This window comes from Oryctolagus cuniculus, chromosome 18, assembly GCF_051225735.1.
Source record: "Oryctolagus cuniculus isolate XC-2025 breed Fujian yellow rabbit chromosome 18, ASM5122573v1, whole genome shotgun sequence".
In the NCBI taxonomy this organism is placed as follows: Eukaryota; Metazoa; Chordata; class Mammalia; order Lagomorpha; family Leporidae; genus Oryctolagus; species Oryctolagus cuniculus.
Window position 1 is genome coordinate 61,666,427 of NC_142884.1, and position 23,295 is coordinate 61,689,721.

At 49.6% G+C, this 23,295-nt stretch overlaps 2 long non-coding RNA genes across 4 annotated transcripts; one reads left to right on the forward strand and one right to left on the reverse strand.

Annotated features, from left to right (window-relative positions):
- Positions 1–339: 339 nt before the first annotated feature.
- On the reverse strand, positions 340–4,396 carry LOC149120989 (uncharacterized). Of its 3 annotated transcripts, none has more exons than XR_016225330.1 (4): positions 4,273–4,357; positions 4,084–4,135; positions 860–959; positions 340–480 (listed from the first exon to the last, which is right to left on the reverse strand). It is a non-coding gene; the product is annotated as an uncharacterized LOC149120989 (long non-coding RNA). The 3 variants fall into 3 exon arrangements; XR_016225331.1 differs by having other exon boundaries at positions 4,084–4,149; positions 4,273–4,338; XR_016225329.1 differs by lacking the exon at positions 4,084–4,135 and having other exon boundaries at positions 4,273–4,396.
- Positions 1,000–17,602, forward strand: LOC149120990 (uncharacterized). The gene is made up of 3 exons (XR_016225336.1): positions 1,000–1,116; positions 8,967–9,033; positions 16,701–17,602. It is a non-coding gene; the product is annotated as an uncharacterized LOC149120990 (long non-coding RNA).
- Positions 17,603–23,295: the final 5,693 nt, after the last annotated feature.

Genomic DNA, 23,295 nt, shown 5'->3' on the forward strand with positions numbered 1-23,295 from the left:
ACCGTACTGACTGTTGAGATATCCCAACAGCAGCTGTTTTTTTCTTTTTTAAAAAATTTTATTTAAGGTATACAAATCTCATGTATTTCAGCAGCAGCCTGTTTAAGAACCAAAGGCACCCTTGGCCCAGTGACCAGCACCAACACACACTGCCTTTCCTGGTCACCAGACGCAAACCTTAGGCGTAGGCCAGGAGAAAGCCCACAGCCAGGATAACAGCCTCCAAGACGCACGAGGATCAGATCATCTAGCACCAAACACACACACGATTAACGAATCCAACAGATTTCCAGCTGCAACCACCTCCCAAAACACAGTTGTGAATCCAGGAGCCAGCAGAAAGCACCTCTGGAGAGTCAACACGCCAGCCACAGCACCCCCAGTCCTCGTGTGTTTGCTTTGGAAGGAGAGGCCCTCACTCCAGACCGCCTTCTTTACTTAACACATGGTTCTGATAAACATTGTTACCTGGTTTCAATTCTGAAAAATCAAATCCAAGAGATAAAGCACAAAGTTAAGTGGTCTGCAAATCCCAAAGTGAGGAATTGGGCGGGACAGGCCTGATGTTCTATGATTCCCATATTTTCACAATTTTTACAGGGATCAGGATCCCTGGCCAGCTGGCCAGCGCAATGAGGACCTCGTCATGAAGTCATTGTGTACTAACATTTCAGCCACACTGCTCAAGCAGATAGGACGGTGTATGGTGTAGGTCATGCAGTTGTGCTTTTAAAGAGGGAATGAAAGTACACTTACTGAGCACCTGCTAGACACTCACCATTTTAAACACATCAACCTCCCAGCAGTCCTATAAAGACCTATTACCCTTAACATTTTAAAGAAAACCAAAAACACTTACAGAGAGCTGAACTGATGCATCCCAGATTCAGCAGCTTGTGCTTTTTTCAATTCACCCTCGGTTTGCTTCCGGACCTTGGCCGAGTGCTTACGAGGAGTGCCTGTGCCATGACAATAGGTAAATGAGGACCTGCTGGAGCCACAGGCCTGATCTTAGGTGAGCTCTCTCTAGGGCAGTGGTGATGGCTGTCAGTATCTCATCAGCTCGCTGCAGAGCCCAGTGTTCCTGCCCTGGCCTCCACGGCTTTGGCTACTCTGGCAAGTACAGGTGAAGGGGGCGGGGACAGTGGAGCAGCCCTGCTTCCACCTTGTAGTCAGGATGAGACTTCCCTCTCCTCACGGGCAGAGCATGAGCCGCCCTCACCAGGAAGGCCTGGCCCCCCGGGGAGCGGCTCGTGAACCCCATCCTCCAGGGAAAACTACTCCTAAAGGGCTTTGATGGGGACAGGCTCTGCTTTTTATTCTTTAATCATTCAGAAAAACATATCCATTTTAGTTTATTCAAAACAGTGCAAAATCATTGAGGTTTTTCCTGTGTAAAGGTCAAACTATAAAAAGATAAGTAGATTCAGAGAACACCAGGCTAGTCACAAAAATGTGACAGTACACCGAAATGGATGCAAAAAGGAATTTAATCCTCCTTTGGAAACAGGTCAAATAATCCCCTCTTTACTCTCCATTTTTGGGTTCAAGGATCTGACATAGATGATTTTCAAGGGGTTCAGCATGGGCTGAACAGACTGGGAGCTGCGGATCAGGATCCCTGTCTCCTCACTCCCCAAGCCTCAGTTTCCCCATCTGCAAGATGGGTACCCTGACCCTGTCTTGGTGCTCTCCTAAGGGCCTGGCGTGTTTCCTGGCATAGCCTAGCAGAATAGACACGGAGAACCTTCCTCACCATCCTACCTGTGACTTCCCACTGGAGCTGTGGGAAGATGAGGCCTGGCTTGGCCAGCTGGTGACGTACACTCTTAGGAGGGCCTGCCAGACTATGTCCCACAAACACATCCCCTGCCCTGGTCTCCTGCCCCATCTCAGCCACGAATTATGGCCCCAGCCTCAGATACGGTTTTGCTCCTCATGGACTTGGGTGACTTGGGAGTCCTTGCAGCTGGCAGGTAAACAGCTGAGCGTTGGCCATCTTGAGGATGCTTTCTAAGGGCACTTGGTGATTTAGCTGCTTTTGTGAAGCTGAGAAGTGATGGGAAAACCGAGTATTTACAAAACTGAAGGCTTGGAGGAAGCCTTTTAAAAGTGCCTTTGAGAAGAAATGGCTGTGCGCCTCCACTTTATCAAATGCAGGCTTCATCTATGCTCACTGTGTGCAGCCCTTCCTGTGCGTAGCCCAGACTGGTCTCTCCCACATCCGCCTGCCACTGGTGGATGGAGACAGTCAGTTCGGGTGCTGGCTCTGGCATCTGGTTTCCTGGGGGAAGTCTCCGGGCCTGGTTGTGTGAGTGTGTGTTCTCCAAGCGCCACAGGTGGGAGCTGGCTTTCATTTCCTGGTTTGCGTCTGTGTAGGAAGAGAAGGAAAGGCACGTGCTACGATTTGGAGGGTAAAGCACTAGCTTTGGGACTGGCCTGCAGGGACGTAGCGTGAGACGAGGGGGGCTAGCAGCAGCCAGTCAGGTTGAATGACATGGTCTGATTGGTGCAGGCTCAGAGGCAGCGGGGCCAGGTAGGAGGCTGCCTTGGTCACCAGGAACATGGTGCTGAGATGGAGCAGACATCCTCTGGAGGACTGATGGAGTAGTGACAGGCATGACATTGAGGGCAAGAGAAGGGCAGGACCAGTAGGGGGTCTCTCAGACCTCTGGCCTAGGCTCTGGGTGGACCCGGAGACCTCCCTCTGAAATGGGATGGGTGGCACAGGTTTGGTATCCACAATGAGTGAGACATGGGCAGGCAGCAACTGCAGTGACTGAGAGACATGCTGGTGGACTTGTCCTTGAGAACATAGGCATAAAAGGCACAATTCGGGAGATCAAGCCAGAGATTGAAAAGTTGGTAGTAAGTGAAGCCCAGAGAGTGGATGAAATTCCAGAGAGAGAGAGAGAGAGAGTTCAGAGGGCCAGGAAGAAGGCCCTGGATCCCCTGACATTTGAATTTGAGGTAATGGACCCTCACTGACAGAGTGGCGAGTTGGAGAGCGTGGCTCCATGGTGGGGACCCCGGGATGGGGGTCTGCAGGGGTCAAGCAGCAGTGAGGATTCCTTCAGCACTGGGTGGCCCCTGGGTCAACCTGCAAGGGACTGGATGGGACTCTGCCCAGTCAATGTTGCCCAGGTTCCAGCTGTGGTTTGCACCAACTCTGTATCTTTGCAGAGGGTTTGCTTTCCTGGATACAAGGTTCAAAGTGGCTTTCCTGATGGGTTTCCAGGAGATTCATCTATGGAAACTTTATCCTACAGCTTAAATTTTCTCCTTGCCAGAACCTTTTTAGTTTAGGTAATCTGAAAAGCGTAACCATAACTACTGTGTTTATATTATGTTAATCTTGATTTTAAAAAATATAGCAGATGTTTAGTTTAAACATTAACATGAGGTTCTATTTTACTACCCTTTACTCTCTTCTCATGAAGAGCCTACTTTCAAAAGATCCATGAGTTACACAGGTAATTTGGAGGTTCTTGGAGAGTCAGCCTCTTCAGCTTTCTCTGCAGGTCACAGGAGACCTGTCTCAGACCATTAGGTATTTAATATGACATGCTCCGGTTCACAAAGTAAAAGAGAAAGGGCAGTTTTTGGCTCAGATACAAACAGCTTTGCCCCCAAATGTGTCCACAGCCTGATTTAGCAGTAAAGCCCTGAAATAATTGATTATCCATTAGGGGAGCTATTTAAAGAGTTCATCGCATCGGATTCAAACTGACAACATCTGTGCCATAAGGGCAGCTAGGTGGGGCCAGGAGGAACCAAAGGGACTATGAATGAAGCTGTGGTTCCGTCTCTGAGCCTCTGAGAGCAGATCTCCATTAAGGAAAGTAACAGGTTGCTGTGGACTTCCTGCCTGGCGACTAGCGCATGCCAGGATTTCCTGCTGGGCCCAGGTCAGGGAGGAGTCCTCGCCGTGGCTGAAAACGGTTGTGGGGCATGGCACATAGCAGACCCTTTCCCCGGCTCCGTGTCTCCCCCACCGTCTGCTGCCAGCCCCCTCCCAACTCCCCTCCCGTGGGTCTCAGACCCTGGCATGTCCCAGACATGCACTCCTTGCTCCACTCTTACCTCTGCAGGTCATGGCCGCTGCCCCGAGTCCCTCCTGACCTGCTCACCCAGCCTGAAACAGGCAAACTTGACAAAGTAGACGCCTAAGACCATTATCGTCTTCTTCCACCCCTGGAAGGCTTCCTTTAACAGCACCACCCAGCTCATCCCCTTATTCTGCCTGGTCCTGTGGCTCAGCAAACAGTTTACCTTGGCAGGCTCACCAGGAAGTGCTAACGCTGCTGCAGCCAGGCACTGTCTGGAGCTTTGCTTTATGAAGTTGTGTGTGCGTGTGTGCAGGTGTGCCCTAGTCGGGTGTTTAACAGGTTCCAGGTGGAAGTTATCGTTGCCCATGCTAAAGGAACAACCTCTGGGACCTCAGGTGCCATGAGTTTGATGCATCAGAACACAGGCGATGCTATATTCCAGAAGTGCCTTGGCTGGTTCTAGGGCCTGCTTTGCCAAGTTCAGGTGGGAGGCCTGTGCCACTGGAGGACGTGTCCTTCTCACAAGAGCTCTGTGGCTAGAAGGCTGCCTGTTGAGTGCTGGGGCCTCCGTCATGGACAATGAACTTCACGGCTCTTTGCTGTGTTTTGGCCCAGATCCCATCTTCGGGGCTGCTGCACCCATGCCCTGGCTGCTAGGAATGTCTCACTGCCCTCAGCTGAGGAAAACTGCCTCATGCAAGGTTAAACCTCTCCCAGAGGTTGGGGGAGGGGGGGGGACACACAAAGGCCAGGCCCCTTGGCCTCCATTTGAGACAACAAGAGGCTATCTCAGCACCTGCATGCCCCAAAAATCTGCTGAGGTCCCAGTGGCCACCACAGTCTGGCCTGTTGCTCCCTCTGCCCCGTCTGCCTTCTTTGCTTCTTTGAACTCACCAGCAAATCTCAGGGAGCCCAGTCTGCAATAGCTGCCACCCCCAGCTGGGAGGCTGGGCACTGATGGCCCTTACCATCTTGGAGCCACCCTGGCCATGTTGTGTGGGGCTGCTGAGATGGCTCCTTCTGCCCTGGGACAAAGCCCCTCAACTGTTACTTTCTTGTTACTGTCAAGCCACCTTAACCGGCCTTTTAGAGACATTTGCTTTTGGACTTAAACTTAGGAAACATAGTGTGTGTGTGTGTGTGTGTGTGTGTGTTTAAAGATTTAATTTAATTGAAAGTCAGAGTGACAGAGACGGACAGGTAGAGACAGAGAGATCTTTCATTACTAGTTCACTCCCCAAATGGCCGCCATGGCCAGGGTTGGGCCAGGCTGAAGCGAGGCGTTTCTTCCGGGTCTCCAATGTGAGCACTTGGCCACCTTCTGCTGCATTATCAGGGAGCTGGATCAGAAGTGGAGCAGTTGAGACTTGAATTGGTGTCCATATGGGATGCCAGTGCTGCAAGCAGTAGCATTACCTGCTATGCCACAGAGCCAGTCCCAAAACTGTGCTTCTTTAAGCCTTTGGTCTGTGTTTGGCTTGTGTTTGTGCTATAAACACCAATAACTTGGGATGAGATTGGGCTTTCTTTGCTCTGGCTGCCAGGAAGCTTGGAGCTTAACTTGAAGACAATGTGCTGCTAGGCAAAGGCCATGGTGTATTCTGAGTTGCCTTGATGTGGCTTCCTCACTCTGGCTCTTTGTGTGGTTTTGCTGTATCACACTGCTCCCTCTGAGGTGCCTCAAACCCTGTGTGGAACCATGTAGGGTATAAATGAGTAAACATGCATTCAGCCATCGGGGTGAGGTGTCCGACGCACCTGCTGGTTACTGCTCTAGGACATTTGCCAAGTCACAGCTTCTGTAAACCATATCCAGCCCGATGCCTGCATCCTAGGATTATTTAGAAGATACATACGATAAGCACATGCATGGAACATGTCAAGTGCTCAATGGCAGACATGCATAGAGTCATGTTGTTCTCAAGAAACTGCCTTATCATGGAGGTGGATCTGCCTCCTTCTTCCTTCCTGTTGTGTGCTGGTTGTCAGCAAGATGCATTTCTGGCCTGTTGGGTTTCACTTTCCCATGGGAGAAAGATGACCACTAGGTGCCCACAGCTCTCAGAAGCAGTGTGGAGCAGCAGAAAGGCCAGTGAAGATGTTCACCGAGTGTTAATCCAGACAGCTGGATACACGGTCAAATCCACCCCCGAGAGAAATGAGAACCTACTTGGCTGAAGGAAAACTAAAATTCTTTATATAAACTGAGCCTTAGGGTGGACGTTTGGCCTAGAGGTTTAGACCCACCTCATCCCATATTGGAGTATCTGGGTTTGAGTCCCGGCTGTGCTTCCAATTCCAACTTCCTGCTAAGGTGCACCTTAGGAGGCAGCATGTGGCCTAAGCGCCACCCACATGGGAGACCTAGATTGAATTCCCAGCTTTCAGCACTGGCCTGGCTCAGCCTTGGCCATAGCAGGCTTTTTGGGTATGAAGCAGCAGATGCGAGCTTTCTCTATGTGTCTTTCTGTCACATAGCAATAATTATGACAATAATAATAATAATACAAAAAACTGAGTCTTCAAAAAATGAAAAAAGGGTTGTAGATGAGAGATGAGTGATGAGTAATTTAAGAAGATGCAAATCTAGACCTTGGAATATTTTAAATCTAACCATCTGACATAAAAAGAAAATTGCACTAAATTTTTTAAAGCTGAGTTCTTTCCTAGGGTGAGAGACTCACTTTCCCGACAGGGACTTGTTCCCTAAAAGGCAAGTGGAGAAGGCAGAGAATAATATCCATGTTGGTGTCTCTTGCAGGGAACTTGGTGGGGTGCTATGCATTTTGCAGTCTATACTTTGCAAACAAGTTTGGGACCCAAAAGGCAATAGAGAAGCACATTCTACAACCCTGAGATTAAGATTCTCATGGTTGACCGACTGAGCTAGCCTGGCAAGAAGCCCATTTCAAAGACAGGTGGCTTGGGAAAGTCTTTCTTCTGTTCATTCATTTTTTAAAAAGATTTATTTATTTGAAAGTCAAGAGTTACAGAGAGGCAGAGAGAGAGAAATTCTTTCAACTGTTGGTTCACTCCCCAAATGGCCACAGCCAGGAGCCTAGAGCTTCTTCTGGGTCTCCCACCTGGGTGCAGGGGCCCAAGCACTTGGGCTATCTGCTACTGCTTTCCAAGGCCATAGCAGAGAGCTGGATTGGAAGTGGAGCAGCCGGGACTCGAACCAGAGCCCATATGGGATGCTGGCACTGTAGGCAGCAGCTTTACCTGCCTGCTGCACCACAGCGCTGGCCCTTGTTCATTCTTAAAGTCAGCCTGCCCCTGGCTATGTCCCTTGTTCCAGATGGTTCTGAACCAAAGTTCTGGGCTTGTCCACAGATGGGTCTGAGTTCACTGTGATGAGTTCAGAGAGGGAACCATGCCTATGCTGGGTCTAGATCAGGCCTGCTGGGTGCATCATCCATGGGAGAAGGGGATGATGTGACAGCAGGATGCTGAGGGAGGAGCAAGCAGAATGGAGAGGGGGTAGCATGAATGCAGAGTTGGGCACAGAGCAGGCCCAGTACAGGAGTAAGCTTAGGAGGGGTTAGAGGAACAAAGAAGTGGGGGTGGTGGTGGTAGGGTTCAGAGCAAGTGTTGGCCAGGCCGTTTATACCAGGGGGTGAGGGATGCTGGGCCCATTCTTCTGCGGTTAGTTCGGGAGAGGAAGCTACCCAGAGCTGCCATGGCTATCAGGGAGACTCAGGGTCTTCAGTTCTCGAGCCAGGGTCCTGCTGATGGGACTGGCTGAGGTTCTGGGACAGGGGCTGAGCATCTTAACGGGCTGAGAATTTGGGGCCTCAGAAGCTTCCTGGGTCAGCCAGTCCAAGCATGACAGTGGATGCCTGGGTGACCAGAGATTTTCTGTCCGTCACCCACAGGCAGCCCCTTGCCTAGCGAGTGTGGGGACAATGCACAGAGGACTTCGAGTCTCTTTCAGCATCGACTGGCTGCTTTCCCTATGTATTTCTTTGAGTCTTGAGTTTTGATGAGTGAGGAAACCCATACACTTCACTTCCATCTTGATGATAACTTCCTCCCTTCCTTTGGAAGACCAAGGACTGCTGCCATCCCCAACACAGCACGCATGGCCCAGGGCCCAGCTTCGTTTACTCCATGCAACGAGGAGGAGGGTGATGATAATCGTAATGAAGCCTTATCCCCGAAATGAGTATAATGGCAGCAATGATAAAGGCAGCATCAGAGAACGGGGGAAGAACTGAGTGGAGCCAGACTGCCTGGGCCTCCTCCTCCCACTGACTGTGGGAACTCTGAGGCCACTTTACGATGACTTTGTTCACAGGCTCCCTTGACTATAAAATGGGGATCCAAGGAGCTAATTATTGGCTAAGAAGAGTGCGGGGCACGTGGTGGTGTCCTTTCTGGCTATTAGTGCTATTGTTGCTGTTCTTAGTGATATCATTACCCTTATTACTATTTTCTTCCTGCTCTCACTGCTAGGGACATCAAGGCCAATCCTATGCGGAAAGGTGTGATTATTAATACTCCACTTTGCAGATGAGGAAACAGGCTCAGAGATAGCCAGCCAGAAGTGGAACCTAAAGGCTTCTCCCTTCGGCTCACCCTGGCATAGCTGAACATGTGGTTACCCAGGACTAACAAGGGATTAAAAGGATGCTTCACCTTGGCTTGACAGTCCTCCCAGTCTCCCTGCCCAGCAGGGATGGAGGTTTTCCTACCTGTAGGCAATACAGAGAGATAAGGGCCAGGCCAGTGAAGTGGCTCCTGTGGACCTGCCTCCTGCAGTGAGCTGCTTTGGAGCCTGCTGATTAGGGCACTCTGCAACCCGGCAAGTGAACTACCTGCTCAGCTGCACCCACTGTTACGGACATGAAGGCAACTGCTCCCCAGGCCACCCTACTCGGTGCTGTCCCAGTGATTAATCGGTCTCTGTGTTCACAGGACACCGCCCAGTCAAGGCCTCAGAGCACTCTGCAAGCGTTGTTTAAGCTTTGTGGCTGTGACTCAGGTAGGTGGCGGCCTGGGCCCACTTTATATATATCGCTGATGCAGAAAGAAACCAAATCACTCCCTCAGTCAGCCACGGTCCTCACCCCAACCAGCCCCAGTGCACACTTCCCATCCCGGGAGTCTGGGCAAACCATATGCAGAGAAAAGACTTCCTTTCTTTTCCTTCCAGACTTCAAGAGAATAACTAGCACCCAGAAATCATTCCCTATTTGACAGCTTTGTAGCTGGGCTCTACCTGGTGCTCACCCTTTGGCCCACCTGGGTTAGCTGAGGAGTGATGTGGATTGGGGCCTGGGCGACCAGCAGGTTAGGGCCTCTTGCATCTTGTGCACAGGGGCCTCTGGCCAGCCCCCTCCCTGCAACACCATCTGCGCAGCCTCCATTCCTCATCTGCTTCACCCTCATTCCCAGCTGTGCCCTCACCCATCTGCCACTTGCTTGCTCTGGCTCTGATTGTCTGGGGCTTGTGGGGAGGTGGGCAGAGAGTGCATAACTCAGGATAAAGAGCTTGGGCCTCCACCTGGGGAAAGGGAAGCCACAGAGGGAGAGACACAGTCATTCGTTTGCTTTGGGATACCAATACAGCAAGATAGGGAAATGGGTTGAAGAGTGAGGAGGTCAGAGGCAGCAGAGCCAAGAATAGACATGGCAATGAGCCAGGAGGGCAGGGATGGGCTTCCAGCTTGGCTGTGGTGCTGGAGTGGAGAGAAAAGGCCTGAGGGACATTTAGAAAGGGAGCGAAAAGACTTAGAGACTACCTGGAGGTGGGCATGAGGGAGAAGGAGGAGCACTGTGGATGGAGCTCTCTCCTGGTCTCAGACAGATTTACTCTGCTGGGCATGTGTGCCTCTGCGCCAGGCACAGGGCCTAGGAAACTCACGACCAGTTTGGCAACGTTAGTGCCAATCAGTTCCCCAGGGCCCCCAGGGAGGCCATGGCAGCTAGAATGACCACGTCCAACCCCACCCCTCCTCTGTACCCCTCCCAGGATCATCCTTTCTGGATTTGCCAGGGAATGAGGCCCGATGCTCGCAGCTCAGCCTCCATTCCTGGGTACCAGTGGGTTTGTTTTCTTCTCTACTGACTGATAAATCCAAGGTTCAGGGGTTAAGTGGCCCCTTAAAGATGTCCACACCTTAATCCCTAGAACCTGTGAATATGCAACTTTATGGGGCAAAAGGAACTTTGCGGATTGTGATTAAATGAGGAACTTGATATGGGGACTATTGCCTTGATCACCCAACGTGAGTCCAAGGGGATCTTAAAAAAATTCATGGAAGGGTGGGTTTTTGGCACAGCAATGAAGATATCTGCATCCCATATCAGAGTGCCTGGATTCAAGTGAGTCCAGGCTCTGCTTCTGATTCCAGCTTCCTGCTAATACATCCCTGGGAGGCAGAAGGCTCTATTTCCAATCCAGCTCCTTGCTAACAGTCTGGGAAAGCAGCAGATGTTGGCCCAAGTATACGGACCCCTGCCATCCATATGGGGAACCCAGATGGAGTTCCAGGCTCCTGGCTTTGGCCTGCCCAGCCCCAGCCATTTTGGCCATTTGGAGAGTGAACCAGTGGATGGAAGACCTATCTGTCTCTGTCTCTCTGTCTCTCTCTCTCTCTGTAGCTCTTTCAAGTAAGTAAGTAAATAAATAAATAAATGGAAGCAAGACCCAAAGGTATAAGAAGGGGATGAGGACAGCAGCGATGCCCTTCGAAGACAGAGGGAGGAGCTATGAGCCATGGAATACAAGCAGCTCTAGAAGTCAGGAAAGACAAGGAGACAGGTTTGCCACGAAGGCATCCAGAAGGAACACTAGCCTGCTGACACTTTGATTTTAGGCCAATGAAATCAGTTTTGGATTTCTGAACTCCAAAATGGAAAGATAATAAATTCCCCAGCATCATTAAATTACAGCAGAAATCCTCAAGTAGGAGGCAGAATTTATTTTGGGTGAAGGAAGACGTTTATTTTGATTTCGCAGAAGCCTCCCAGAATCAGAATCAACCTATCCCTTGCTCGGAACAAGGAGCGCCAAAGACGCTGGGCCTGGTCCTTCCTTGAGCTGTCGCCTGAGAAGACAGAAGGAAGAGTCCCTGGAAAGGAGCTGGCAGATGCGTGGGAGGCAGAGGATAGGAATCTGCTCAAAGAAGGAAAACAGCATTTTGCTGTCAAAAGTAGGGCCCAGCAGTTTGAGGACCCCCTAGTCAGGGGAGAGCTGGTGGGGAGGAATCCCACCTCCCACTGAGGGGCACTGTTGTAGTCTGACATGCTGAGCATTTGGAGAGAAGGGGGGGGGGGTTCTCCTTAGCCACGGATCTGAGATGACTGTGAATCGCTTCTTATGCAGTCTCCTTATTTTAACCTTCAGGGAATCCTGGGCAAGTTTCTGCCTTCCGTGGGTGTACCTGCCACAGAGCGGCAGGCAGCGTGGGGGCTGCTAGGAGAGCCGAGGCAGGCTGCACTGGATCCTTTATTAAAGAGAGAGGGTTAAAGTGAGGCTCTCAGAAGGTCCTTTCAGCTTAAAATGTCAGAGTCTCCTTGAAAAGGAACAGTTTCCTTAGCCACTGTACGCATACAGGCACCACCCTAATTACAGGATTTTAGGTATAATCATTAACATCCACACAATCCATGGGGGGGCGGTTCGCAGTCATTTTCAAAGCCATCAGCGATTGGTCTTAATGGCAACCTATGAGGCAGACACTGGTATGGTCCCATTTTCCAGCTGAGGAAACAGGTCAGGGATGAAATGACTGGCACAAGGTGGCACCTGGACCAGGAACCTGACCCAGGTTTTCATTTCCTTGACAGCCACAAGGGGATTCAGATCATCCCTTCTCCGTGGCCGTGCTCCACGAGGCTGGAGACTTTTCTGGGATTCTGTAGGGAATGCCCAGAAAACGAGCTTGGCCTTTCTTCCCAGGGTTCTTCTCCCTGCATCTCAGACCTCGGCCTCACCTGGCGTGTGTGGACACGATGTAATTATCCTAAAACGCCTGTCAGGCTGAGTCCTGCGTCCCACCCCCAGGCAGTAAGACTGCTTTCTACCTGCTTCATTCTGTCTCCTCCCCCCACAAAATGGGTCTGATGGGACCACAGGGACTAAGCATGCCCAGGGACCCTTGTGACTCCTGGGCACTGTCATAGAGCATTGGTGCTGTGTGCCAGGGCCATGTGGCCTCGTGGTTAAATAGTCAGGCCCTCGAGTGAAGCTGGGCCTGAGTCCACTGTGACCTGGGTAAAGCCACTTTGCTACTGAACTCTACTTCTCCAGCAGCCACACTGCGCGCTGGTTGGGGGACTGAAAGGAGCGGCACCGTGCCAGGCACCAGAGTGTTCAGCAGGTGCCAAAGTGTTCTGTGAAGCTGTTGCCCTGGTGACTCTACTCGTATTATACACCAGAAGAATATTCTTGAGGAAACAGTCCCTAATAAAAGGCACAGAAACCTTCTCGTGGGAAGGCAAGGAAGAGAGGCCTAGGACCCAGCTGATGGCATGGTGCTGTGGGATGGTACTCACAGCACCCAACCTCACTTATCACAGGGCCAGAGGCTTCAGACCTTTGCCTGTCAGTTCTCCTCACGTGCAAAATAGAAAATGAACCTTGTGGATAGCCTGGGAAGTGCACTGCAGTCAAGGCTGGAACCGGTGAGGGAGACTCTCTCTTACTCAAAAGGATTAGACTCCCTGGGCCATGGCAGGCAAGAGCCCACATGCCCAAGGCTTCTCCTCCAGCTGATGGTTCTAAGATTCCATGTGAAGAGTCAGTGGCTGGCTTACCCCAGAGCGAGGGAAAGGTCCTCCAGAGTCCTTGGTTCCTGTGGCATGGAAGCCATGGACACCATGAGGACAAGGAGAGCCCTTAGGAGCCAGAGTGGCTCTGCTGGTCCACAGGAGCAGGCCCAGCTGGGCAGAAGGAAGGGCAGAAACCGAGGAGGCTATGAGGGCAGAGGCATGATTGTTGGTGCTGCGATGAGGTGAGGCTGGGCTCCTGTGCAGGCTGGGAGGCTGGTGGGATATTCCACAAGCTGCTGGCTTAGGCGCAGCCCTGACTGGTGCTGGGTGCTGGGGATCTGGAGAACGGGCAGCCCTGTTGAAAGACAGCGAGAGGAACAGCACCCAGAAAGGGTGGCTGCCTGCTCTTCCCCCTGGTGCTGTGCTGCAGGGAAGTCCATCACGTGTGTGTTCCTGAGGTTGACAATGAACACTCAGCACCCAACACAGAGCCTGGCAAGCGAAGGCTGCTCATGTGGTGCTGAGAAAGTGGGACTGACTGGAGAGAGAACAGAATAGGGAACCGGGTCCCTGCGGTGCAGACCACGGGCCAGATTTTCCTCAAGGAAATAAACTTCAGACTCAAGACAGAACAAAGACGAAAATAAAATAGAGGCTCTAGCTTAGATCATCTTATCTGTTGTGATTTTAAGAATCCCGTCCCACTTTTACAAAATGCATAGCATAGTTGTAAATAGGATCTTTACCCAGTCAACAGGTCTGCTGAGTGCCTACTGAGGTGTCATGCACAGTTAGGCCCTGTGGGTGTCAGGCAAGGAGATGAATGATGATGCAATACCTTCATTCGGCTTTCCACAACCTCATGCCTTAGGTCGTTTTAGGGACTGAACACTGGAAGTAGAGGCAGCAAAGACTGGTGAGCTGGCTGACCCAGGTCGCGCTGACAAGCTGGTCTGGACCATGCCAAGAAGCTCCGTGGGTCTCCCCAGGGTGGCCTGGAGTTCACCCTAGCTGGTCTAGTTGCTCGCCCCTACTGCTTGGCTCTATAGCTACCAAATATTTGAAGCAGAGACATGCTTTAGAAAACTGTGAAACAATGAAATGCTCTTAACAGCTAATTTAAAATCAATATTGCAAAGAAATAGCACCCAAAATAGAATGGCCTCAGGAGATCAAGGGACAGATCTTACCTTCCTCATCGCTATTTCTGTCACCACATTCATTTTCCAATCCTGACCAGGTGCACACTTCTAAGTTCCTTGTACAGACTCAGCCTCCACCCTTCCTTCCCCTTCTTTGTATGGTCAAACCTACAGATGGCAAGGGATGCTGGGAGAAATAGTGAATGCTTTCAGTCAGAGAATCAGGAAACTGGCCAGGCATCTTGCACAATGGTTAAGATGCTGCTTGGATACCTGCACCCCATATCAGAGGGCCTGGGTTCAAGTTCCACCTCGGCTCTCCATGCTAGCTGCCTGCCAGTGCTCGCCCTGGGCGACAGCAGGTGAGGGCCCAAGCACATGGGTCCCTGCCACCCATATGGGAGGCCTAGACAGTTTCTGGATCCTAGTTTCAGCCTTGGCCCATCCCCGACTGTTAAGGGCCTTTGGGAAGTAAACCATTAGGTGAGAGATCTCTCTGTTTCTTCTCTGTTTCTCTTTCTTTGCCCTTTGAATAAATAAACAAAAAAATTTGAAAAAGAATCAGGACCCTGAAACATCTTAAAACCCTGGGTAACACGATTCAAGAGAACTTTCTCCAATGATGGAGATATTCTGTACCTGTACTGTCCACGTGGTAGTCACAACAGTCACACGCATGGCTATCACACACTTGAAATGTGGCTAGTGGAACAGAGAAACTGAATTTTAAATTCTCTTTAATGTAAATTTAAATAGCAACATACTGCCAGTGGCTAGTATACTGGACAGGCACAATCCCAGACTACGGGCAGAAGTCAGCAGGATGATTCTGTGGTTGGGAGCCGTGTAACATTTTGCATTTGGGTCACAGAAGTGGGATGGGGAGTTGAAAATGACTGGGGGGCGCAGACGCACTATGAGCAGTCACCTCCAAATGTGGGAGCTGAGCCATTAAATCAGAGAAAGGCAGGAGGGAGGGAGTGGGCAGGATGGGGCGGGGGGACTTGGAAAGCAGGGGCAGCTACAAGACAGGTTCACTTAAGGACCCAGTCCCTTGTTTCCTCTGCAAAAGGCCCAGAAATGGAAAGGAAAGATGTGGTCTTGGAGAGGGGAGGGCCCAGTGCCAGTTAATGGGTCTGTCCCTCTGCCAGGTGCCCGAGACTTCCTGTGAGCTTGTGTCCATCTTCATCCGCATCCCGTTTCTTTGTTTGCTTTGGAGCATCTGAGCAGCCTATGCCTCAACCCAGGAGCAGGGAAATAAACATCACCGTGGAGACCAACTCACTTGACTCCACTTAGAGCAGCTAATGGCCCAAGATTTTCCAGCTTGAAGGCTCTTTTGCTTCTGTGAACACTGCCAGAGAAGATTTGGGCATGGAAAAAAGACATTAGGAAGCAGAGGGCAATAAACTGTGCATGATCAGAAAGGCTAGGACAAATCTTTGACGGATGTGTCAGAGGCAACACTTCAAAGAGAAGAGCCACACAGGCTGCCTCAAGCAGCCATTCTTCCTCTGGTTCACAGACTGGATATACCCGTCTCCTCTCTCCCACTCCCCCTGCAGATCTGGGGGGTGGAGGCAGCAGCACAAGGGCCTGGACTGCTCACTCCCAAGAGGATTCCTTGCCTTGGGACTTTGCAGGGGGAGGTCGGTTCACCCTTCTGTCCTCACACTGTCTTGCGTCAGGACTTCAAAAGCAGGAGCTGGATAGCAGAACTGGTCAGAGGGAGAAAAGCACTTTCCAGGAAGTCATGCTGAGCAGTGGACCTCTAATCCCTGTGTTTTCTGTGTCTAATTGTGGAAGGAAGTGAGGGGGTGAGCTTAGGAGGGTCAGAGACAGGGCGGTCCCTGGAGTCCCCACATTATAGAGTGCTCCATCTGTGCCTGAGCCTGAACTAAGGGCTTGAGGGGGTCACATTTGGTCCCTGCCCTAGAGGAAGGAGGCAGAACTAGACACAGACGGTCATGCCATAGTGGAGTGTGCAGAGAGCCTGAGGAGGCCATGACCCATCCAGTTCTAGAGCCTGGCACCTATGACTATGTCAAAAATCCCATGGTGGCCGTGATCAGAGCATGTCAGCCTGACCAAGCCAGGAGAGTCTCAGTGGAGACAACAGTGTTCTGATGGCTGCATGCTGGGTGCCATGGATGGGGCAGACTCAGGTGAGGATATAGTTCATTACAAGATTAGGACTCTGGAGTTGGTCCTGGCACATCAGGTATCTCAAAGTGGGTACACAAGAACCCAAGGGCTGGATTGCTGGTGGTCTGGGCTTCAACACCAGCAAAGCCAAGGCCTGTCTACATTCTGGTTGGTTACAGTGGGTTCCATTCTAGTCAAGCTAACTGCCATACCCTGAGGAGCTTAGTATGATAGAGGCTGCCAGAACTGGGTACCAGCTTAGTGCTCTATATCCAAGCAGGGATTGTTCTGAGAGACTCAGGAAGACTTGTGTCCAATGATACTGACTACCCTGGAAACCTTGGAGCTGGGTGCAGTTTCCAAGAAGGACCTGGGTAGGCCTGGGGGCACTGGGTCAAGGCTCCTGCACCAACTCCAGGAGAATGGTTGTTTCTGCTCTCATCAGAAACAAGAGCCAGACTCAGGACACATGCTGTGGGCACCACAGGCTCCTCCCCCTGGCCTGCAGTGTAGCGTGATCAGTAGCCCAGCTGGAAAGGAGTGGGGCGGTGTAGCCCGGGGCTTACACTGGCCTGTCCTAGTTATCCTTGTCAGTCATGAGTCTCTGCAAGCCCTCTGAGCTGTGCCCTTTCCTGTTCTCTTCCAGATGAAGGACTTGTGGACTAAGGGAGGAAACTGTTCCTGGAACCAAGCAGTGGGCCTGGTCTTAGGAGAGCGGAGGGGAATTTCCTGCAGTGAGGAAAGGAACTCGAAGTGGGGCCAGGCTTCTAGCATGAGGGCAGAGGAGCCTGCAGCCAAGGAGGTCTGGGCTTCAACACCAGGAGCTGACACCTGACACCAGGAGCTGCTCTTTCCTCCCCCAGCCCCGCCACCATACACCCCTTGCTATGGTTTGAATGCCTCCACCAAAACTCATGTTGAAATTTAAAACAACAGCAACAACAACAAAAGACAAAAAAACTACATTTATTTGAGCGAGAGAGAAGGAGAGATATCTCATTTGCTGGTTCCCTCCCCAAATGCCCTTAATGGCCATCTAGGGTCCAAAGCTGGGAGTCTGGAACTCAATCTAGGACTCCACACAGGTGGCAGGAAGTGACTGACTCACACCATTACTTGCTTTCTCTCAGGATCTGCACTAGCAGGAAGCTGGAGTCACGAGCTGGAGGTGGGCATCTAATCTAGGCACTTCAGTTTCCGACACAGGCTTCCTAACTATTGGGCCAAACACTCGCCCCTCACATTGAAATTAAATCCCTAGTGTGCAGTATTAAGAAGAATGCGGAAACTTAATCTGATTGGTACGTGGTGGTGGGACCTTTGGGAGATAATTTAGGTTAATTGAGGCTGTAATGTGGGGCCCTGATCCAGTGGGACTGTGGTTTCATAAAAAGAGGAAGTGAGACCTGAGCCAGGGTGTTGTCTCCCTGTGCCCTGTGCATGCAGAGTCCCCACCAGCAGAAAGGACCTTACCAGATGCAGCTGCCAATCTTGAACTTCCCAGCCCTCTGAACCATGAGCTGAATAAACTTTCACTCTCCATAAATACTCAGTCTGTGATACTCAGTTACAGCAATAGAAAACGGACTAAGACACCCCCCCACCTCTCCCTGTGCCCCCCCTCCACGCACTCCTCTTTCCCTCCAGTAATGCACAGCAACGCTCTCCAGAGGGGACGCGGGGGCCTTCGCCAAGTCTGTGTGCACGGTGCCCTCTGAGGATACTCAGTGCAGATGCTTTCCACTGCCTCCCAGTCACGCTTTTTATCGACTGAAATGCCAGGGCCATGGGTTGTGATTCTGTGGCGAGAATCAATTTCATAGATGTCAATAAACTAAGAGGAGGATTAATTCAGACTCAGGTTGAGCATGACAGCTATTTTGGGTCAAGTCCACATTTCATTCCTGAATGAACTCTGGCTGACCCATCTTTCCCCCAGCCCAGCCCCTCAGCCTTCATTCTGAGTTCAGCACACTGAGTTTGGCCACATGCCCATGAAGAAGCCCTGGGTTAATTTCCAACCTTGGGGGCTGTTCCCCACCCATACCCCCTTTACCTCCCTGTTTATTGTAAAAACTGAACAACATGGAAGAGCATTTGGAAACATATCAAGCAGAATCATGCCCCTTTCACAGTAACAGATTCTGTTTGGTCTTCCCCTACATATGGGGCCATGCACATGATGGCTAGACCAGCACATGTTTTATGGTCTATTTATTCAATTAATGTTAGATGCCTCTCCATGTGGCCTTTGAGTCTTCGAGAGCATCATTTCCAGTGGCTGCAGAATGTCGTGTCAAGTGGATAGACATGCATTATTTAATCATTTGCCTTCTGTGCACATTATTGCTAGAAGCCAGGTCATCTGACCTGCTTTTGGCTCATAATGCACATTTACTGGTCCCAGTGCAGGGAGGTACACAAGTGGGGGCAGATGCATTTATTCATGAAACATTTATGAACTGTCATCTAAAGGCAAGGCACTATGTGAGTGAGAGACTAGGGTTTGAGGGGATAGGAAAATGTGGCACTATGTACCCAATTGCTTGAGAGTCTGACTGAGGCAAGGAGCTGGGTTCCCTTAGTATCACATAATGAGGGGCTGTCAGGGCTGCTGACATCCAAGGAAGTTATGATTTGCCTGGCTCTGAGAAAACAGGCTCTCAAATAATTGGGACTTTTCTTCTAGACATTAGTGCATCCCCATTTATTTGTTACACTTGATAAAGCACTAAGGCTTGGGACTAATTTACTTAAACAAATAAACAATAATTACAAGGACTGTCCTATAATCATTTCAGTTGCAGACAAAATCAGTGCTACCCAGTGTTTCTTGAGTGAGAGCAGAAGGGAGGTGGTAGGTTAGAGCTGACCTGCTGGGGACTGGATGGAGCCCGGGGAGTGTTCCCCACCTGGCTTCTCACTTGTCATGTGCATGGGGGAGGGGCAGGGAGACTGAAAACTGTTTCCAGGGAGAGTGCCAACAACGGCTAGACTTGCTGAGCAAGACAGACACCGTACTAGACCCTTTACATAAGAAACATGGTTTTTTTCAACAGCCTTTTATGGTGGATATTATTTTCCTTACTTCTAAGAAGAGATTGCAAATTAGAAAAGTTAAGAGACTTGCTAGATGTCACTTAGAAGCATCTATTTCTCCAAAACCAGATAGTACTTCATGAAACCATTTCCCAAAGAGTGGTCTCATGCACATTTGCCTTTCAAAATAAAATGGTAGCTGGAAAAGCAATCCAGACCTGGGAATGTAAGAGAAATTATATGTAATAATTTTAGAAAGTACTCTTAAAGTAATTTACTTTCAGTAAAAGTATGTACTTAGAGCTCAAATTGATAAGAATATATGTTTAGCATTAGTACTTAAGTTTATTTTTGTCCTTTTCAAAAGAGACTATACTTTGTAGTTATAAAAGCCTTTAAATTAATATACCACATCAGTGGGCTGGAAACCTGATCTCATCCTCACTCGTTTTACTGGTAGATTAAAGACTTCAGGGCATTTACAGACTCTCTGCTCTGCCCTGAGAAGTCGGAAGGCCAGATCAGAAACCACTGACCAGCAAATCTCAGTGGCAGGGTACAGTCTGTCCCTGAACTGATGACTGCATGTGTGTGGTGGGCAGAAGCAAACTTGAGGGGCCCAGAGAGGGCACTCCAAGTACCAGGGCAGCCCGGCCTGCGTTCTAAAATTCGCCTTTGTTGTTTTTCTTGATTGCTGCAATAACCATAATTCCTAATCCCACAAATCAGAGACAGCCATAGGTTTCGTTTTCAGATGACATGGAGTGGGCCACACGCAAGACAATTTATTCTGATTCCATCTTAGGGATCTTCTGCTACATCTGCCTGTGGGTACCTAAACGGCCTCATCACCACCGCTGGGGCATCCCTGACTCACACTCAGCCCCTGTGCCTGACCATCTTGTACTCGGGGGCTTGACTGCAAGCATGTTCACCATTCTTTCCCTGAACCTCTGGGGTGGCGCCCAGTCTGTACACTGATGTACACCCTTGAAGCTCTGTGGTGAGTTTGGGGCTAGAGATGAATTTAGGACAGCATCTACAGGGGAGCTGCATCCCTGGACAAGCATGGGAGAGGACCCTATGGCCAGGAAGAAGGGTAAAGCAAGGGAATGGGGTGTGTCTTGGAACAGCCACATTTGAGCTGCCAGCGGATGATGGAAGAGTGGAAAAGGCACACTAGGGAGAGGGCAGTGCCTGGGGCAAAGGAACAGAGTTTCAGGAGAGAGTGACCCAGTAGGGTCTGGAGGTGCCAAGAGGCCCAGGCTGGCATTCCTGTCATCTGCCCTTGCTTGTTACATTTTACCACCTTTTGTGAATAAGAGGAGTCTTCAAAACATTCATAGAAATGTGCATTTCATGAAACAAACTATGCATGGATTTCATGCTTCTTTTGAACTAAAATAAACATCTTTTAATTCTACTTTTCCATGAACTTTGTGAAGTATCCTTGTATATTTTCACAAATCTTGGAAATTATAAATCCTATTCTATGTGGATGATTCTTACTCTATTCTTTTAGTTCATTTTTCAAGTCACAGACTATTATATGATCACTAAAGAACATTGGAAGAAAAAGTAGAAAGGAAAATTTAAGATATCTAAATTTTAACCTTTCTAAATATACCAAATGTTAAGATTTTGCTATATTTGCTTTCAGTGGTTTCCAGCAGCTTTTCAGTGGTTTAGAATTGTTAAAATTACAGTTATAATTATACTGTGTTTATACTAAATTTACCATTTATATCTCAAAAACCAACCTATGGCAGTCTTTTAAAACATGACAAACATCATTCAGATTGCTACAAATTTCAGTACCCACCTTTTAATTCAATCTCATTATATTACTCCTGAAATGTGTTTAGGCTTCTTACGTCAGGCATTGAGAACAGTATGCAAATTTATGCCAACAACCGTCCATTTGGCCAGCTTCTTCTGGTATTTCTTGTAACAAATTTTGTCTCTTGTATTTTAATGGTAAAGTACTGAGTGTACAAGTGTTCAGAACAGTTATGCTTTCACAATTGCTCCTATGAATATAAAATTACCCTTTTCATCCTGTTTGACACTGCTTATTGACTTAAATTGTGCTTTGTCTGATATACCACTCATGCTTTTTCTTTTGTTTGCATTTACCTGCTATAGCTTTGCCTACCCTGGAGCTGTTTTATTTTAGGTGACTCTCTTGGGTTAATTTAACCTGGGAACCTTTGTCTTCTAACAAGGGAATGTTAAACGCTTACGTTTATTGTCATAACCAATCTGGGTGGCCTCCTGCCATTGTTTCATGTTTTCTGAATATCCTTTCTTTCCTGACTTTTGAGCCACAGCTGATGATTTCTTTTCTTTCTGCAGTGATTTGGAGGGAGACATCTTGTTTCTCACTTCACTGCTCTGCCTTCTATAGCTTCCAATGAATGTTTTAATTTGTCTCTGTGTTCAATTTCTAAAGAGCTCTGCTTATTTTAGGCTGCCCTTATCATCTCCCTCGGTGGAGGTGAGGCAACATCCTCTGCGGGATGGCTTAAAAAAAAAAAATATATATATATATATTTATCTGAAAGGCAAAGTGACAGAGAGGAAGAGAGAAAGAGAGAGATCAATCTTCTATCCACTGGTTCACTCTTCAGTTGCCCACAACAGCCAGTGCTGGGCCAGACTGAAGAGCCAGAACTCCATCCAGGTCTCCCACAGGAGTGTCAGGGACCCAAGGACTTGGGTCATCATCTGTTGCCTCTCAGGCACATTAACAGAAAGCTGGGTCAGAGGTTGGAGGGATGTGGCACAGTGGGTTAAGCCACCACTTAGGATACTTGCATCTCATATCAAAGTGGCTGGGATCCAGACCAGCCTCTGTCTTCTGATCTAGCTTTCTGCGAATGTGACTGGGAGGCAGCAGATGATGACTGAAGCACTTGGGATCCTGCCACCCATCTGGGAAGCCTGGATGAAGTTCCTGGCTCCTAGCTTTGGCTTGGTCCAGATCTGGCTGTAATGGACATTTGGGGCAGTAAACAAGTAGATGCAAGATCTCTTTATCTCTCTCTCTCCCTCTCTCTCTCTCTCTGTTGCTCTGCCTTTAAAATAAAAATGAATGAATGAGGGGCTGGTGCTGTGGCATAGCGGGTAAAGCTGCTGCCTGCAGTGCCGGCATCCCATATGGGCGGCGCTGTTATGACTCCTGGTGGCTCCACTTTTGATCCAGCTCTCTGCTATGGCCTGGGAAAGCATTAGAAGGTGGCCCAAGTCCTTGGGCCCCTGCATCCGCATGGGAGACCCAGAAGAAGCTCCTGGCTCCTGGCTTTGGATCAGCACAGCTCCAGCCATTGCGGCCATCTGGGGAGTGAACCAGAGGATAGAAGACCTCTCTCTGCCTACCTCTCTCTGTAACTCTGTCTTTCAAATAAATAAATAAATCTCAAAAAAAAAAAAAAAAAAAAGAATGAGTGAACATTTTTAAAAAGAATGGTTTTTAAGGCTCTATGTTGATTTTCCCTTTGCTTGCTACTATGGAAAGGGAATCTTAGCAGGAGTGGCCACTCCTGGGAGGTGCCCAGAACTTCCTGCCCAGGGAGGGGCTATTCAGGCCCAAGCCAGAGGACCGTGTGTTTGATAATGGTGGTGGTGGTGGGGTTATCAAGGCTCCGTTGGCCCTTGGTTGAGAAAGGGAGCCTGAGCCAATCGGCTCTGAGCTAGCAGGGACAAGCTCTGTGTGCTAGGAAGGTCCAGGTAGGGGATGGGGTGGAGGCAAGTCCTGGCTAGCTCTGGCCTACGTGGATGTTTCAGGGCCTATCTGAAGCTTCCCGAGCACATGGATTACTTTAAAGGAGTCTTCCAGAGACTTGTGAACAGAACTTCAGTGAGGGCTCTTTCAGTGCTTCCGTGTGTTTGCTCTCTTAGCCACGTCTGGCTCTAATATATTGTAGACTGAAACTCCATAGGGCGATCAGCAGCTTTAAGTGGTTTGTTTAGATTTAAAGACTCTGGTATTTATTAAAGATGGTTGCTCCTCTGTATCCCTTGACACAAAAGTGCCAGTTCTGGGGAGGGCACTGCCATGCTCAGAGACAGGGGTAGAGGACGTGGGCCTGGGAAAGCAAGGGTAGGGGCTGGCTTGAGGTTCAGCCTGCCAGGAACCAAGAAGGTCTCAGAGGGAAGTACAGATAGGGCCTTGTCTTCAAGGGGGTCTGAGAGGCAAAGGT